Raw genomic sequence first — 18,716 nt, 5'->3', positions numbered from 1 at the left:
ACATGGGTGCAGGGTCCCAGGGCTTTGGACCATCCTTCATTGCCTTCCCAAGCCACAAGCAGGGAACTGTATGGGAAGTGGAGCAGCCAGGACATGAACTGGCATCCATATGGGATCCCGGCAGGTGTAAGGTGAAAATTTAGCCGCTGAGCCATCATCGTACTGGGTGGGCCCTCCCCATGGTTCTTGCCCCAGCTGACTAACATGTACCCAACAATTGCTGGAGAATAAGTATTGTGTTAAAATTCAGTATCTTACTGGATCTTATCACCTACTCTGAGGGTGAACCAGTTAGGGACTTCCCTTGTTTCCCCAAAAGGGAAAGAAATCTTGGCTGCAGACATGACCCAGTGCCTGGAGGGGTGATCAGGGGTGCTCAGTGATCCAGTCTCTAGGCTCAGCACTCTTAACCTCAATATTGGCGGTGTTAATTGGACTGCCTGCCTTTATTTTGGGAACAATGTAATCCTTTGTGTTACACACTTGCTTCGCTTGCAATTTTGTTACAGGCGCTATGAGACTACCCCCAGGTGGGAAGAAATGTTTTATTTTTTCTCCTTGGCTGCATTCCCTGTGCCCTGAGCGGGGGTACCTCTTGCTTAGTATTGAATGTACACTTTTCCAGAAACTTTTTTTTTAAAAGATTTATTTTATCTGTTACTGAAAAGGGAGAATTACAGAGAAGGAGAGACAGAGGGAAAGATCTTGCATCGGCCGGTTCACTCTCCAAGCGGCCACAACAGCTGTAGCTGAGCTGAGTTGAAGCCAGGAGCCAGGAGCTCCTTTGGGTGCAGGGTCCCATGCTCAGCTGCTATCCCAGGCCACAAGCAGGGAGCTGGATGGGAAGTGGAGCCTCTGGGATCTGAACCTGCGCCAAGAGCTTAAAGTGGGAAGATTGACTACTCCAGCCATTGCATCAGACCCTGAACGTACACTTGTGGAAACTCCCAGGGGGCTGACGTAATGATGCAGGAGGTTAAACCCTTGATTGCTTGGACGCCACCATCTTGGCTGCACCACTTCCAAGCCAGCTTCCTGCCAGTGGGCGAGCAGCAGAGGATGGCCCAAGTACTTGGATTTCTGCCTCCTGCATGGGAGATCCGGATGGTGTTCCAGGCTCCTGGCTGTGTTCTGATGCAGCCCCAGCAGTGGGAGCCGTCGGGGAGGAAAACATCAGCAGAAAGAGCTCTGTCCCTCTCTTGAGTCTCCTCCTCTCTGGCCCCTTTCCTCTCACTTTTACTCTACCTTTCCAATAAATAACATTTTTAAGGTTCCCTAGAGCTAAATATTTGCTGCCGTTCACTATCGTTTCCATAGGTAGTGAATTTTCCAAAATGAGAAAAATGATGTAAAATGTTTAAAAGAACAAATGCCCACAAATAGCCAAGAGCACTTTAAAAAATGGAGACGTGGGGAAGTTGGACTTGGAAATTTTATAGAATGTAACAGTGGTGGAAGGCAGATCGGTGGAATGGAGTAGAAATGTCCAAAACACAGGCCTCTATATGTACAAGCATTCAGCAGGCAATGATGATACTGCTTTCTAATCATTGTCTCGTGTTTATGACTCAGTTCTTCTAAGACTCAGTGTCTTCCCTGTAAAGCAAGGGTGATAGCTGCATCCGCCCTTGCAAGGTGCTGTTTGCTGCTGCTGTCTGAGGTAGGCAGCAGGTGCATCTGTGCCCCCATTGGGCAGAGTTTTCCTTCCTACCATAGGATGCTGTTGTTGAAGTTCCTTAGGGCTCAGGAGGGGCTGGACAATCTTTCCCCTTCTCTCTCTCTCTCTCTCCTCTCTGATTATGTGTTTGAAAGACAGAGCCCTAAGGGAGATAACCATCTCCCCCATTTGCTGTTTCACTCTGCCAAAGGCCAGAAATCAACCCGTCCCGAGTCTGGAGCCTAGTACAGCATCTGGGTCTCCATGTAGGTGCAGGAGTCCAGGCCCTTGCTTGGACCAGCCTCCGCTGCTTTACCCAGGGCATAAGCAGGGCACTAGATCAAAAGTAGAACAGCCTGGACTCACACCAGCACCCATGCGAGATGGTGGTGCTTGCAGGTGGAGGTTTAGGATGCTATGCCGCCGCGCTCGTCTCTGAACAGCCTTAAAATTTGATCTTAATTTTATTTGAAAGACAGAGATCTTCAATATAGTGTTCTGCTCCTTAAATGCCTGCCACGAGCAGGGCTGGGCTAAGCTGAAGCTGGGACGCCAAGAACTCCATCAGAGTCTGCCCTGGGGGTGATGGGGCCCAGCTCTTTGGCCATCATCTGCTGCCACTCCCGGGGTACGCCTTAGCAGAAGCCTGGATTAGTGACGAGTGAACCAACAGGTGGCTGATCTTTTTCTAGCTGACTCTCTCTCTCTGAAATAAATAAGATCTTAAAACTGTCAGTAATTGCGATCGATGAAGTGAAAAGGCAAATGACTGATTAGCGGTGTTTGGACACGAGGAGGAAGGTCACTTGGTGAACTCTTACGTGAGCCATTAAGGAGAAGGGCGGTGTCTCAGCCAAGTTAGGCACAAAAGACTGCCAGGTGGGATCTCCGAGAAGAGACAGAAATGCCAGTGAACCTCAGAGCAGGTTTGGACGTGCCAGTCACCAAAGAAGGGCCAAGTAAAGGGATTGAAAGAGTGTGTGTTTTCTCCCATCCAGGTGGCACAGGTGTAAGGGTGGGGCGGATCCCAGGACCCAGGCGCATGGACAGCCGAGCATAAACCGTGACTTTGGGAGAGAGGCTTAGCAGGTGGTGCAGTGAATTCTTAGCATGTACCGTGTGCCTTGGATCTATCGTCACTGCTCCTTTCACCCCCTTGGGTGCTCTTTCTTTCTTTTTTTTTTTTAAGGATGTATTTGTTTATTTATATGAAAGCGTTACAGAGGGAGTGCTCTTCAGTCAGCTGGTTTACTCCCCACATGGCTGCAAATGTTCAATGATAGGCCTGTTCGAAGCTGAGAACTGGGAGCTTCTGCCAGGACTGCTGCACGGATACAGGAGCCCAGACACTTGAACCATCCTCTGCTGCTTTCCCAGGCCACTGGCAGAGAGCTGGATGGGAAGTGGAGCAGCTGAGCCTCGAACCAGCGCCCATATGGGATGCTGGCATTGCAGGCGGAGGCTTTACTTACTTGCCCCAACCTCCATTAGAGGTCGCAACCAAGGTCTTCCTTGGAGGAAGCCGAGATTCCCCCTGTCCCACCCCGGGGGTTGCAGGAGCTGAAAGGCGGCAGATCCAAGTAGCTGCAATGGTTTCTATTGCAGTTTCTTTTACTGGAAATTCCGAGGTTTTTGGAAGCAGTGAGCTGGCTGTACTGGCGAGCATTCCCTCCATCCTTTCCTGGAAGCCAGAGGGCTCTGCGGGCCAGCTCTGGGGACTCCTGGTTTTTCAAAGTTTGACTATGGAGGCTTGACCAGGGAGCCCACTGCTGGCCTGTTGCTCTTTCACAGGCTGGGGACATCAGGGTTGTTCGTTCCTTCCCTGCTCGCTGGTGCTGTGTCCCCTGTGCTCTGCCATGCCAAGCCCGTGTGACACCCGTGTGGCTGTCTGTTCAATGTTGACCATTCCTTCTCCCCCTCCTCCCCCGTACTGGACATACTCCATGGGACAGGCTGAGTCCCTGGGTCGGGTCCAGAGGGCAGCAAGCCACGGCCATCCCCACTGCCTTTCCCAGAAAGGTGCAAACAGTTCAAAGTCACTCACTCGCCCAGGCTGGGCAGCTCACCAGACTTGGCCCCCTGGATGGGGGTGGGGTGCCAGTGCTTCCAGCCAGCCAGCTCTGGAAACGGATTCTGAGCCCCATTGTCTACTCCCCACCTCAGCCGCCCCTCCAACACCCACAGATGCTGCACCCCTGGAGGAGCCTCCTCCCCAGGCTGAGTCCTTGACCGTGAGCCAGCCAGCCTAGCCTGGAGTGTGCTGTGCGCTGCAGCTGCTCCATCTGGCCATGACCTTGGTTGTCTGTCCCCCTCCCCCCGTCCCTCCCTCTCCTTGGCCGCTCGCCCAGCCCCTTCCCCCTGCACTGCAGGATCCGTGTAGTTGGCTGGTGTACCCGCACCAAGAGACTCAGAGTTTCCATGAGTGGAGGAGAATTCTAGAAACAGCCTGCATCCGGGCCTTGGCTACCTTCTCCGTCTGCCTCCACAAAAAGTGAAAATGTTCCTCGGGCAAGATTATTAGGGGGGCTGTATTCTCAGGACAGTGGGAAAGGAGAGAGGCCACCTGACAGCCTGCCTTCCCCTCCACCTTCTTCTTGGACAGCCGCCCTCACACACACACACACACACACACACACACACACGTGCGCACACGCACCACCCTCGCCTCATGTTTTATTTGCATTTCTACATGCTGCCCAGGAGTCCAGCTATGTGGCAAGATGTGTGGCTCTCTGAAGTCAGGCGTATTGCAAGGACCCTGCGGAAGACTGGGATTTCCTTAGACACTCAGTGATGGGAAGGGATTATTTGGGACCATAGTACATGCTAAGAGGAGAACCAAACAGGGTGTTTTAGTGTTCCGAACCAGCAGGAACAGACAGTTTGGGGGCTCTAGGTGACCGTCTATCTGAGGGGGCTGCTGACCTCGGAATTGGTGCACATGATCCAGGGGAGGAGCCCTCTAGTGGAGGGGACAGCAAGTGCAAAGGCCCTGTGGTCGGAACGAGCCAGATCGGCGGTGGTGGCTTGTGTGTGCAGTGACCTGCAGAGCAGGGGCCAGGCACTCAGTGCATTCTGTGGGTGCCAGGAAGCCACTGAATGGTTCAAACAGAGCAGCAATGTGCTGCATGAGCAAATTCGCAGACCTGAGATCTGGAGTCATGCGTGTGTGGAGGGGGAGGGTCTGGGGAGGGAGGGCAGTGTGGCTGCACCTCCTCCACTTACATTCCCAGGACCGGAAACAGGAAACACCGTGCGTGGTTCTCCAGATCTCCGTGGAGAGGAGGTTTTCGAGGATGAGTGGCTGTGGCAAGCTAGGGCTGTCCCACCTTGGCAGAGGTTGGTGAGTGTGGACCATGCTGTTCCAGGCAGGCCTGTGTAAGGGAGCCTCTCAGCCAGCCAGCCGCCCACCCCGCCCTCCTCGGCTGTCTGTGTTATGGCCCGGCCTGGGGGAGTAAGCCTTTAAGTCGGTTTAGAATGTTGATCTCTAATAGGCTGGGGAGTGGGGCTGCTGTCCCGTGTGGCCTAGGGGACCCACAGCCGGGGGTCCAGGTTTCCCTGACTTTGGGGTGCTTCTCTATAGGTGCTCTTGAGAGCGCTGACACAGGTGGAGAAGGACAGGGGGCTGCCCTGGGGCCCTCCGTGAGCACCCACCCCTTCTGCCTCAGCCCCTGTCCACTGCCTCTCCCCGGCCAATCTGTAAGTCCCAGGAGGGTGAGGTGAGGTCCGACTAAGCCCTTACCCACCTCACAGGACCGTGAGGACGAAGCCAAACACATGAGCTTACAGCAGCAGGAAAAACTCGTGCGGAAAAGGAATTTCTTCTGGTGCAAAAAGCTTTTTGATATACATGCATAGTTTTTCCATCATAGACATATCCACGAATTTTTGGAAGACTTTTTTTAATTTGTAAGGCAGAGTTGCCGAGAGAGAGAGGGTGGGGAGAGAGATCTAACACACACTGGCTCACTCCCCAGATGGCAGTAATGGCCGGCAGTGAGCCAGGCCAAAGCCAGAAGTTTCTTCCAGGTCTCCCACATGAATGCAGAGGCCCAGGCACTTGTGCCATCTTCTGCTGCTTTCCCAGGTGCATTAGTAGGTAGCTGGATGGGAAGTGGAGCAGCCATTGTGCCAGCCCCAAAGACTTTCTATAAGAAAGTTATATGAAGTTCAAAAAGTTGTGCACCTGGCCTGGTGTGGTAGCCTAGTTGCTAAAGTCCTCCCCTTGCATGCCCTGGGATCCTATATGGGTGCCAGTTTGTGTCCTAGCGACCCCACTTCTCATCCAGCTCCCTGCGTGTGGACTGTGAGAGCAGTGGTGGACGGCCCAAAGCCTTGGAGCCCTGCACCTGCATGGGAGACCCAGAAGAAGCTCCTGGCTCCTGGCTTCGGATTGGCGTAGCTCCAGCTGTTGCAGCCACTTGGGAAGTGAATCAATAGACAGAAGATCTTCCTCTCTGTTTCTCCTCTCTGTGTATCTGACTTTCAAATAAAAATAAATAGATAAATAAATGTTAAAAAAAAAAGTTGTGTACCAGAAGAAAACTTACCTTTTAATTAAAAAAAAATTTTTTTTTCCGACAAACCTTCCGAAGCGCCCTCAGAGAAGTCCTGGCATTCTGAGGTGACAGGAGACATTCAAGGAAAGGCAGAAGGCAACAGGATTTGCCCGGGGTCAGGGAATGAAGGGGCATGGCAAGTTCCGTCTGTCTAGGCCCTTCCCACCTTGGGAGGACAGACGCGTGGCCCCAGCTCCAGCAGGAAAGGTCGAGCTCCTTCCAGAATGTTCCAACATTCCATTCTGGAGGCAGGAGCCTGGGCAGATGGCTTAACTGCCAGTCTCAGAGGGGTGTTCCTGGGAGAGGGGCAGAGGTGGAGGGCGGCTGTGTCTCCGTGTGCCCAGGGCCTGGGGTGGCAGGAAGCAGGCTGCTCGGGCACAGGAAGTGGGACGTGTGGCGATGTGCCTTTGGCTCCGTGACCTGTGACCTCGGCCCACAGGACATGTGGATGGGAAGTGTGGACACAGGGAGGGAGTCCCCGGGGAATGTGATTCATGCGTGCGATTGCACAGTCTGCCCTGCTCGCATCTTTTTTCCCCGGTGTGGCAATCTGGGTTTTTTTTTTTTCCTCTTACTTTTCAACACCACCCCCCCACCTTTTTCTTATGAGGATAGGTCTATAGTGTATGAGGCTGTTGGCATGTATTCATTATTCAATATCATTATTGAGAAATCAAGGGGCCAGGGCAGTCGGTGGCCTAAGCTGCTGCTGTCCCACCTGCTCCACTTCCCATCCAGCTCCCTGCTTATGACCCGGGACAGCGGAAGATGGCCCAAGTGCTTGGCCCAGCATCCACGTGGAAGACCTGGATGAAAGTCCTGGCTCCTGGCTTTGGCCTGGCTCAGCCCTGGCCATGATGGCCGTTTAGAGAGTGAATCGTGAGTGGAAGCTCGCGCTTCCTCTCTCTCAGTTTCTGTCTGTTTCTCTGTTTGTAACTCTGATTCATAAATAAAAGGTTTAGTTTATTTATTTAATTGATTGATTAATTTTTGCTTGAAAGTTGAAGAGAAACGGAGATGAGAGGAAGATGTTCCGTCTGCTGGTTCGCTCCCCAAGTGGTCACGACGGCCCGAGCTGAGCCGATCCAAAGCCAGGAGCCACCTCAGGGTCTCCCGCGTGGGTGCAGGGTCCCAAGGCTTTGGGCCGTCCTCTACCACTTTCCCAGACCACAAGCAGGGAGCTGGAAGGGAAGTGGAGCGACGGGAGCACAAACTTGTGCCATGTATCATCCTGTGTCATTATGCCACCCCCAATAAATAAATCTTGGCCAGGAGATAGAAGAATCAAAAGCGCAAGCAGCTGGGACCCTGGCACTGAGCAGGAGCTGCTGTGGGCCTTTTACTCCAGGCCTTGTCGGAGCCACAGCAGACGTGCTGACATCAACACGTGCTCAAAGCGCTAACGTATGTCCAGGGTGAGAGCGTGACCACGCATGCGTACTCATACACGCATGAGCGTGCCTGGGGTTACCCTATGGAGAAATACCCGTCATCCGTGGGCTGTGGGGTAGATGATTTGCCTAACGTAAGGGGCTGGGGGAGGGGAGGCAGCACCTGGCAGCCGCTCCAGCTGCAGCCTGCCGCCCACAGGCGTCCCTCCCAGGCTTGGAGCCTGCTGGGCACCCTGGGGCACTTCTACACAGACCCCTCAAGTCCCAGCTTTTCATGGTGTCTTCCCCTACCACCACCACTTGGGTCGTGCACGGTGCATCGCAGGGAAGGGGGCGTTTGGATTGACAAGCAGGAGGATGGAATGAATTACACGGGGGGCTTGTAACTGCCGGCTGAGCCAGCGTAAACTCACTTCCTGTCTGTATATCCCGCGTCGTTACAGCCCTACCCAAGAGGTTCTGGTATGGTGGCTGGGCACCGGGGGTGACGAGAGGGCTGTGAATTGCCTGGTCATTGTGGCCAGCCACCCCCCACCCCTGCCCATGATGATGATGATGATGGTCTAGCGGTTCCCTGGGTGGGGATGGGGGAACTGTCTTCCCAGAACCAGGGCCTGGGCTTCCCCGTGGAGATGGGTGTGGCAGGGGAAGTGGTGGGGCAGGAAGTCCCAAGGGAAAGTGTAAGGGCTGTAAGTGGGCCAGGCTCCTGGCGAAGCTGGGGGGCATGAGGAACCCTCAAGCAGGGCGGAGGGCCCACCTCCCCTCCCAAAGGGAGCCTCTTAGTCATTTCAAGAAGTCGGGGGTTCTTGGAGGCCCACCAAGAGTTAGGCTAACCAGTCACCACCCAGTTGTGAAGATGATGGGGGGTGGGGAGGAGTGGCAGTGATTTCATTAGTTTAGAATGCATGTATTTCTTTAACAGATTTATTTAGTTTTGTTCATAGGGCAGATTTACAGAGAAGGAGAGACAGCTCTTCCATTTTCTGGCTCACTCCTCAAATGGCTGCAATGGCCAGAGCTTCAGATGTGAAGCCAGGAGCCTCCTTGGTGTCTCCTATGCAGGTGCATTGCCCAAGGCTTTGGGCCATCCTCCACTGCTTTCCTAGGCCATAGACACGGAGCTGGATGGAAAGTGGAACAGCTGGGACACCAGTGGATGTTGCCACTTGCAGGTGAAGGATTAGCCAGTTGAGCTGTCATGCTAGCCCCTAAAATGCACTTATTTGAAAGGCAAACACAGATAGAGGACTCTGTGGCTGCTGATTCAATCCCAGATGCCTGTGTAGCGTCACCAACTCCATCCAGGTCTCCCCTTTGGGAGCCATCCCCAGCTGCCTTCCAGGGCATGCTATAGCAGGGAGCTGGAATCTGAAGCCACACAGGGACTTGAACCTAAGCATGCCAATAGGGGGCTCAAGTGGGACAGCCACTGGGCTGGCAGGGACCGGGCTGATTTGGAAGCAGCTGTTCATGCCAGAGCTCCAAGGTGGCACAGGCAGAATGGGCAACGGCTCCTTGTTTGCCCCTCTGCCCCCCGAAATTGTACAGCATGAGTTTTGGGAGCAGCTTGTGGGAGCCCAGCCAAGGAACTCCCGTCAGCTTCTCTGATGAGTCCTGCAGTCACTTCCTGTCCCGTGTAGTTTCCTCTCCTTCTGCTAACGTGGCAGGCGTGCTCCCCGGGTTTTCCCATCAGCCATGTGGTCACTGTGCTGGCAGAGTAGGGGGTAGGTGTAAGCCAGCTTTTATTTCGGTTACTTGTAAACGGAATCCGAGATAAGGGAAGCGTTCAGAGAAGAAAAGAGCAGCTGGCTTCAGTCTGTGACCTGGAAGGAGGCACTGAGCTTTTCTCTAGGCTGTTGGAACGAAAGAGACAGGCACCTGTCAGGAGGGAGGCTGGCGCCGCGTCCTGCAGAACAAGTTTTCTGCTTCTCGCTCCTTGTGTGCCCGACACTGTGCCAGCCCCGCGTTGAGGGGCGCAGGGCTAGGGAGCTTGAGTTGGGGAAGCTCCTAAGGAGATGAGGTGACCAGGAATTCAAGTGCTGGGAGAGTTGTCCATGAAGACTTCCTGGAAGTGGAGATCAGAGCAGGTCTCAGGTCAGGGTGAGGGCCAGGTCCAGGGGAGCCAGGTGGAAGCTGTGGTAAAGGGCTTGGTGCCCTGGAACCCACTGACTTGCTGATCCGAGCACCCCAGTGAGCTCGGTGGTTTTGCGAAGACGACCCTAAGGGTAAGTTCTTTGTGGCACACCAAATCTTGAACCCAGGGCTCCAGGGATTTATCTGATCCTGGGTAACACAGTTTCAGGGTGGCAACGGCTGGCCACAGTGGGGGTGATTCGCCATGCTCTCAGAGCCCTCAGGTGCCTGGCAAACAAGGGGGACTTTGACAGGCACCTGGGAAGGGTGTGTGTGAATAATGTGCCTGGAAGTGCTGCTGGGGTGGTCCTTTCCCTCCCTCTGCTGGCCTCAGCTCCTCCTCCTGGGACTGTAGGTGCCACAAGCAGTGGGAGCTGAGTAAATGCTGACCCAGGAGCTGCAGGCACTGCTTCTGATTTGTTCCCTGCTGTGGGGCAGCTCAGCTTGCCTTGTTTGTATTTCATTTCCCCCGCCATCCTGTGCTTGCCTTTCCTGGGGCACAGCGGCAACTGGAGGCCTCTCTGCATCTCAGAGGCTCGGGGAGCTGCTGGCGTGATCAGCAGCCTGCCCTTGGCGCCACAGCAGCCACCTCCAGGTCTCCCCCTCTCTCCTGCCAGCACCTCCGTGGAAATTTTTCACCCTGGGTGGCCCCTGGCGGTGCCAAAGCCCTGAGGCTGAGTTCTCGGGGTGGGAGCTGGAAGGGGAGAACATAGCCTTTTAGGGCAGGCAGGAGAGCAGCAGTTGGGCGGGTAGGCAGAGGGCAGGAGGAGGCAAGGGTGGAAAGGCCCAGTGAGTGCTGGGACGTTTGCCTTGGCTCCTGGTTCTGCCCCCCAGCACAGCCTCCCCGGCAGGTCCCCCGAGGACTGGCTTCTGAGGCTCCTGGTTTTCTCATGACACTCGCTGGGCTCCCCAACACAGACGTCAGGCACCCTTGTTTGTATGAGAGTGTAGCAAGTGTGCGTTAGAGGCTTGGCAGGCTGTCCTGGGAGGGCTGATTCTGCGCCACTTTTATAGTCACTCCTATCGCCTTGATTGCAGTCACTCATCTTTTTTTTTCCTTTAATATTTTAGTTTTAGTTGAAAGACAGATTTACAGAAAGAATGGAAACATCTTCCATCTGCTGGTTCACTCAATGGCTACAGTGGGCAGAACGGAGCTGATCCAAAGCCAGGAGCTTTCTCCAGGTCTCCCACACAGGTGCAGGATCCCAAGCACTTGAACCATTCTCTGCTGCTTTCCCGGGTCGTAAGCAGGGAGCTGAGTTGGAAGTAGAGTGGCTGGGACTTCAGCCAGCACCCGTGTGGGCTGCTGGTGCTGTGGGTGGAAGCTTAGCCTCTAGGTCACGGTGCTGGCCCCGCTAGGTCATGGTGCTGGCCTCCTAGGTCATGGTGCTGGCCCCGCTAGCGTCGTCTTGTCTGCCTCTCAGAGCAGCCCAGCTCTGGCTGTTGCTACCTTTCAGGAAGTGAACCAACAGATGGAAGATCTCTGTCTCTCCATCTCTCTGTAATTGTGCCATTTAAATAAAAAATGACAACTAGTAAAAGTAATTACTGAGTTTTAAAGAAATGCGGTCTCCACAAAAGGTAATTTAAAATATACATATTTATTTTTATTGGAAAGGCTGATTTGCAGAGGGAAGGAGAGATGGAAAGATCTTCCATCTGCTGGTTCACTCCCCAAATTCCTGCAATGGCCGGACCTGAGCTGATCCGGAGCCAAGAGCCAGGAGCTGCTTCTAGGTCTCCCACATGGGTGCAGGATCCCAAGGCATTGGGCACTGGACTGTCTTCTACTGCTTTTTCAAGCCATAACAGGGAGCCCCAAAAGATAATAATTCCTTAGAACTCCAGTAAATAGATTCTGAATCATGTCTACAATTAATTTATTTGTACTTGAGGCAGTATCTGTTGACTCACGAAAAATGAGAAAATAGGAAAATTCTTATATTGGGGCTGGGGGGGGCAGATCTGTGTTGTGGTATGGTGGGTGAAGCCTCTAGTTCCTCATCAGCATCTTATGGGCACCAGTTCATGTTCTGGTGGCTCCACTTCCAATCCAGCTCCCCATTGATTGGCCTGGGAACATAGCAGAGGACAGCCCCACATGGGAGACCTGGATGACACTCCTGATTCTGACTTGAACTTGGCAAATCCCCAGTTGTTGTAGCCACTTGTAGCCACTTCCATCCTGCCCCCTGTAACTGTCTTAAGTATATAAATCTTTTATAATTCTCATTTTCTTAAATCTTCCCCCACCCCAAGCCCTGTAAGTGTATTATTGAGTTGCTGGTTTTTTGGTTTTTTGTTTTGTTTTGTTTTAGGTAATAGGATTGTGTCCTTAACCATATATATCTGAATGATCTGTTCTTATGGAAAATATTTTGGGGCTGGCAGTGTGAGAAAAGCAGCTTGGTACGCCCACATCTGGGATCAGAAGGCCTGGTTCAGGTCTTGGCTGTTTTGCGTCTGATCTTGCTGATATGTACCTTGGGAAAGCAGGGAGTCCTGGCCAAAGTCCTCAGACCCCCTGAAACACAGGCGAGAGACCCGGATGAAGTTCTTGGCTCCTGGCTTTGGCCGCATCCAGCCATTTGGAGAGTGAATCAGTGGATGGAGGAACTCTCTGTCTCTCTGCCTACCTCCTTCTCTTCCTGCCTTCTATTTGTCGTCTTATTGTGACATGTCCCCATATGGGGTGCTTTCCATCCTCAGACATTTATTTCTAGACATTGTTGTCTGCTGTCTTGGGCCAGGGTCACATTCTTGGTTCCTGGTTTTGTCCTCTCTGGGCTGGACAGACGTTCCTTGTCTTGTCCTCCCCTGCCGTGTGTTGTTATGGCTGCAGGAGGGCAGTCTGAAGGGTGTCCCACTTACAACTCTGAGGTTTCAAAAGGGACAAAAGGAATGTGTTCTGATTGCCTAAAATCCTGTCTTTACAAGATGTGTTTGACCGGCAGAGCAGAAGTGTAACCGAGAGCAAAGACTTGCGTGCGAGAAAGAGGGGTCTCCATCATATGATTCACATCCCAGGGAGCCTGAAGCTTTATCCAGGTCTCCCACTTGTGGGGCAGGGACCCAAGCACTCGGGCCGTCCTCTGCTGCCTTCCTAGGCGCATGCACAGGGAGCTGGCTCGGAAGTGGAGCAGCTGGGACGTGAACTGGTGCTCAGATCCGGAGTGCTGATATTACACGAGTGGCTCAAACCTTTACATCAGCCCAGAAAGTCTTTTCTGGGAAGTGCATTAGCTAAATGCTAAGACCCAGCTTAGGATTGAACTTGAGGGAACTGAACTATGGACTCAGGAGCCCCACGTCCCCTGCTGCTGCTGCTGCTCCCTCCCTGATCTTTGAGTTAATGAGTGCTGGCCCTGGCTGCCTTCCATGTTTTCCCTCTGCCTGGCTTTCCAGCCTGAGTTAGTAGCAGAGTCTAAGGTTCGAGCCCCGTGAACGTCTCGGTGAGTTCTGTGGTGACGGTACCGTGTCGTTCCTCTGGCCTCTGGGACGCCTGCCATCTCTTGGTTTTGCCGTTTGGCCCATTTAAAGTCTGATAAAGTCACTCCTCTGCTATGGTGACGCCTGGACTCGTGACGCCTGCTTGGGTAGCCTGCTGGAGCCTTTGCTGTGGCTGGCACCAGCACCACAGCGTGGAAGCATCTAGACTGGGCTGCCACCCACCCGTGGGAGTGAGTGCCCCGAATGGGAATGCGTAACGGGGGACGTGGGTGGGTAGGTTGGATCTGCCCTGTGTCTGGGGAACTTCTCGACCAACTGCCTGCTTTGGGAGGTGTGTCCATCTCTACTGAAGGAGCGGGCAAGTGCCTCAGGTCGCCTGATTCACGGTGACCCTGGAGCCCTGCCAGCCTTGTGTCCTGGCAGCTTTATATTGATGGTATTGATTTTATATATATAGGATTTATTTTATTTTGCTTGGAAAGTCAGCGTTACAGAGAGTAAGAGAGAGCTCTTCCATCTGCTGCTTTCTCCCACAATGGCTGGCCGGAGCTGAGCCAGCCTGGGTCTCCCATGTGGGTACAGGGTGCCGGGGGCCCGTGCCATCCTCTGCTGCTGCTTCTCAGGCCATCAGCAGGGAGCCGGTTCACAAGTGGTGGAGTAGTCAAGACTGGATGTGGTGCCTGTTGGGGATGCAGGTGGAGGCTTAGCTCGCTATGCCACTGCACCAGCGCCCTCTTGCAGCTTTGTTCGCAGCAGTGACGGTCCTCCATGCCCTGCTCTGTCCACTGCAGTCACTGCAGGTCTCGTGAGAGGCAGGGACGGGGCGGGAGCTGAGTCCGTGCTGTAGCACCTCCTTGGGTTTCTTGCTGGCGTCTGGTTTTGAAGTCAGCCAGTCGGTCTCTTATGCGGTCTGTTTCTTCCTGGCTGATGTTGGTGTGTTTGGGGATTGCTTCCTCCCGCTCCGTCTAGATGATCTTTCTCAGAAAACTCTATTAACTATCAGGAGACGTGGGAAATGGTGCTGTCATTTCCATTTCCTGCGTTGGCTCAGAAATGTTTTTCTGTACTGTGTTCATTGAACTTTGTCTTTTATAATACTCCTTAAAAGATAATAACCTCATGGGTTGCTCTTCCTCCTTTTTTTATTTTAAAAAAAATGTATTTATTATTTTTTAAAAAATGTATTTATTTGGGAGTCTGGCACGGTAGCCTAGTGGCTAAGATCCTCACCTTGAATGCATTATTATCTCATATGGGCACCGGTTCTAATCCCAATGGCCCCACTTCCCATTTAGCTTCATGCTTGTGGCTGGGGAAAGCAGTTGAGGACCGCCCAGAGCCTTGGGACCCTGCAGCCATGTGAGAGACCCGGAAAAAGCTCTGGGCTCCTGGCTTCAGATCAGCTCAGCTCTAGCCTTTGTGGCCTCTTGGGGAGTGAATCAGCAGGTGGAAGATCTTCCTCTCTGTGTCTCCTCCTTTCCAATAAAAATAATTTTAAAAATGTTTTTATTTGAAAGGTAACTTTACCAGTGAGAAGGCTTTCATCGGCTGATTCGCTCCACAAATTGCTGTCGTGGCTGGTGTGGACCAGGCCTAAGTCTGGAACCTGAAACTCCATCTGGGTCTCCCATGCAGGTGGCATGGGCCCGAGTACTTAGGCCATCGTCCTCAGGTGCATTAGAGGGCTGGATCAGAAGTGGAGCAGCCAGGAATGGAACTGGCACCTCTATGGGGTGCTGACACTGCAGACGGTAGCTTTACCCACTGTGGGCACGGTGCCGGTCCCACTTCCTCTTTTCAAACTGCAAAAACCAACCAGAGCCAGCGTTGGGGTACAGCAGCCTAGTTAAACTGCTACCTGCCACACTGGCATCTCATATGGGTGTAGGTTTGAGTCTCGGCTGTTCTGCTTCTTATCCAGCTCCCTGCTAATGTGCTAGGGAGAGCGGTGGAAGATGATTCGAGTCCCTGGGCCCCTGCACCCATGTGGGAAACCAGGAAGAAACTCCTGGCTTTGGGCGGGCCCAGCTCTGGCCTTTATATCCATTTAGGGAGTGAACCAGCAGATGGAAGATCTTCTCTCTGTGCCTTGCCTTCTCTCTGTAAATCTGTCTTTCAAATAAAAAGAAAATGAATCCTTACGATTGTATTATGATTTTGAGAGCTGGAGACTGAGCCCTCCCATCTCCTGGTTCGCTTCCCTAATGCCCGTAGTGGTGGCCAGCGCCCAAGCAAGGGCTGCCATCCAGGGCTCCCCCATGGCTGGCCATCACCCCTGCCTCTCGGGGATTTGCATGAGCAGGGAGCTGGAATTGAGCCCAAGGCAGGAGTCGAACCCAAGTACTCTGCAGACCTCTCAGCTGCTACATGATCCGCTCTCGTGGTCGGGTTTCTGTGTTTATTGGAGGGGGGACAGAAGGTAGCATTCCTGTGTGGAGCCTTTGGGGTGACAAGGGCACTCTTAAGCTTGCGTGGAGACATACGGGATTTTTGCTGACTTCTCGCTGTGTCTCTTTTCCCTCCCTGGAGGACTGGCCCTGGTGCCTTTGAGTTGGACCCCAGCCACTGAAATGGTTGTACCTCATGGTTGCTGAGCAAGGGAGCAGGTGATCAGAGGTGGGGGCAGCGGGGGTTGGAGCAGGAAGAGCCTGGCACATGGAGCTCTTGCCATCTCTCCCAGCCCTGCCTCTTCACCTGCTGCTTGGCTAGTCCTGGGCAGGGTCTTTTCTGGATCTGCAGGAGACTGCTAGCTCCCGCTCCCCTGGGGGCTGGATGGGGAGAGAGAGAGAGAGAGAGAGACACACACACACACACACACACACACACACACACACACACACACGACGCGCTCCATCGCAGAAGAGAACTTGGCTTTCTTATCTGCCCAAAAGCAGTTACTCTTGGGCTGCCGTTGTGGCCAGCAGCTCTGTGACCGCTCACTGGACTGGGACTTCTGAGGCGTCCTTGTGGCCATTTGCACACTCTGCCTGGGCCCTTGGCGGGTTGCGGTCACCTCTCAAGGGACCAGGCTGGGAGAGACTGCGCTCCCCACGGGCTGGCCTGACCTGCACCCTGAAACCCAGAACCTGTGTTTGGGTCTCCCTGCAGCCAGGGGCTTGCATCCCTAGAGGACAGCGGACAGCTGTGCCAGGGGCTAGAGCAGGGCCTGGAGGTCCCCTGGGAAGGCTTCTCTTCCTCATGCTCCGTGCTGTCACAGCAGCTACATCAAGGAACCCAGGAGCTGTAAGCAGAGAGAGTTGCTTCAACAATGCATAATTCTGTCTCATGCCCTGCCTATGTCATTTCATTTATTCATTTTGAGTATTTAAAAAAATATATTTAGGGGCAGGTGTGATGGCTCAGCTGGATAAACCTCCATGTCCACGTGCCAGTATCCCATACGGACACTGATTCATGTCCCAGCCGCTCCGCTTGTGATCCAGCTCCCTGCTAGTGGCCTGGGATAAGCAGTAGATGACAGCCCAAAGCCTTGGGACTCTGCATTCGCATGCGAGACCCAGAAGAAGCTCCTGGCTCCTGGCTTCGGATCAGCTCAGCTCTGGCCATTGCAGCCATTTGGGGAGTGAATCAGCAGATGGAAGATCTTTCTGTTTCTCCTTCTCTCTGTAAATCTGCCTTTTCAATGAAAATAAATCTTTAGCCCCCCCATTTTTTTTTTTAATTTATTGTAAAGCAGAATTACAGAGAAAGGTTGATGAAGTTTCTCTCCTTGGCCTAATGGAATCAAGCTGTGAGTGTGTGCCCTTGTGGCCTCAACTTTTCCAGATCCATGCAGGCCGGAACTCCTCTCCCTTGTTTGGACAGCTCATCATCTGTCTGTGACACTCGTGACCGGGTCAGGTGTCTCCCTGCTCTGTATGTGCAGCAGCTTTCAGGCGGCATTGCCCACGATGCAGTCTGATCGAGCCAGCCTGGTCAGCCAACTTTCACTCCGCCGTTTGCTGGGGAGGAGGGCACTGTGTGTGTGACTCGGCCTGTCCCATCACAGGCCATGGACTTTGACTTCTGCAGTGTCCATGCAGGTCCCAAAGCCACGTGGCCTGCGTGCCTCAGACCTGGGGTTAACAACAGTCACCATTTCAACCTGACAGTTGAACCAGTAAGAGAGGGAGAGATACTGAGATCTTTCCTCTGCTGGTTCACTCCCCAAATGGCCAACATGGCCTGACACAGGCCAGATCCAAGCCAGGAACCAGGAACCTGGAGCTCCTTCCGGGTCTCCCTCTTGTGTGGCAGGGTCCCTGTCTGTCCTGTCTCACATCTGCTAGTAGGTGCTATGACTGGGCCAGCCTGGCCCGCCCCTGGATTTGACCCACGTGTACGTTGGCGGGTGCTGAAACCTGTCTTGGTCTGGACCGCTCCCGAGCTTGGTTCTTGAACTCACCTGTAGGGACTGCATCCTGACAAAAGAGTTCCCCAAGCTCTTGCATCAGGTCACCTCCCAGTGGCAATCCGCACACACCAGTGGTTGTTAGCCTAACCTGACATGGCCCACCTCCTGTCCTGGCAGATACTGAGGCCTTGTCCGACCAGCCCACACCCATTCTGGCTCTTACTGTTGGGTGCTACAACCCAGCCTTGCCTGGTCTACCCTTAGCCCCAGATCTTGTATGGTTCATTGGGTACAGAGACCTAGCCCAGCCTGTCCCACACCCTCTGTGGCTCTTGCAAGCACCAGAAGGTGCTGGAGCCTAGCCCAGTTTGGCACACCTCAGACCTAGTCCACACCCATGCCAGGGGATACTGCAGTCATTTTCAGCCCAGTTCGTTACCCCCATTCCAGCCCTCACACTCACTTGTGGGAACAGCAGCCCAGCTGTGGCATCCCTTTAGTTCCCCAACAAGGCTTGCTCCCAGCTACAGATCTTGTGTGTGCCAGTGGTTGTTATGACCCAGCCTGGCATAACCCATCACCCAGCTTGGTCTAGCCTGGCCTGCCCCCAGTCCCAATTCTTGTTGATGGGTGCTGCAGCCTAGCCCTGCCCAGCATGTCCCATCCCTAGCTTCCGTGCAAATCAGGTGTGATAGTAAAACCTAGCCTAGCCTGGCATGGCCTGCCCCATCCTGGCTCCCGTGCATGCCAGTGTGCCTGTGCTGGGTGGGATGCCCTGTTACCCCACCAGGTCCACTCTCAGAAGCAGATCTTGCACGTGCCAGCAGGTTCTAGGCCCTTACCCAGCACAGTCTGCCCCTCAGTTGTGGCCTGGTCTACCTCACACCCAAATGTTGAGCACACCTGTGGGTGCTACAGCCTGGACCAGCCCAGCCTATTTCTAACTCCAGTACCCAAGAATGTTGGTGAGCTCCATGGTCCTGCCTAGCTTAGCCTGTCACCACGCCAGCCCTCATGCAAATCAACTAATCTGGCAGTCCCACAGTCTGCTTCTAGATCGGTTTGCTCATAAACTGGTTAATGTCATGGCCCAGCCCAGTATGGTCCACACCCTGCCCCAACTCACTGCAGGCCCCCATCCATGGCTTTTGTTTGCCCTAGTAGACAGT

The 18,716-nt window shown here is 53.6% G+C and overlaps 1 protein-coding gene across 2 annotated transcripts in view; it reads left to right on the top strand.

Moving 5' to 3' along the window:
• SLC39A14 (solute carrier family 39 member 14) overlaps window positions 1–18,716 on the top strand; it is a 43,258-nt gene that overhangs the window by 9,242 nt on the left and 15,300 nt on the right. The window lies entirely within an intron of this gene.

The sequence above is a fragment of the Ochotona curzoniae genome, unplaced genomic scaffold, assembly GCF_017591425.1.
Source record: "Ochotona curzoniae isolate NIBS_2020 unplaced genomic scaffold, NIBS_Ocur_1.0 contig_21, whole genome shotgun sequence".
Taxonomy (NCBI): domain Eukaryota; kingdom Metazoa; phylum Chordata; class Mammalia; order Lagomorpha; family Ochotonidae; genus Ochotona; species Ochotona curzoniae.
The sequence above is the reverse complement of the archived record's forward strand: the minus strand, read 5'-3'. Positions and strand labels throughout refer to the sequence as shown.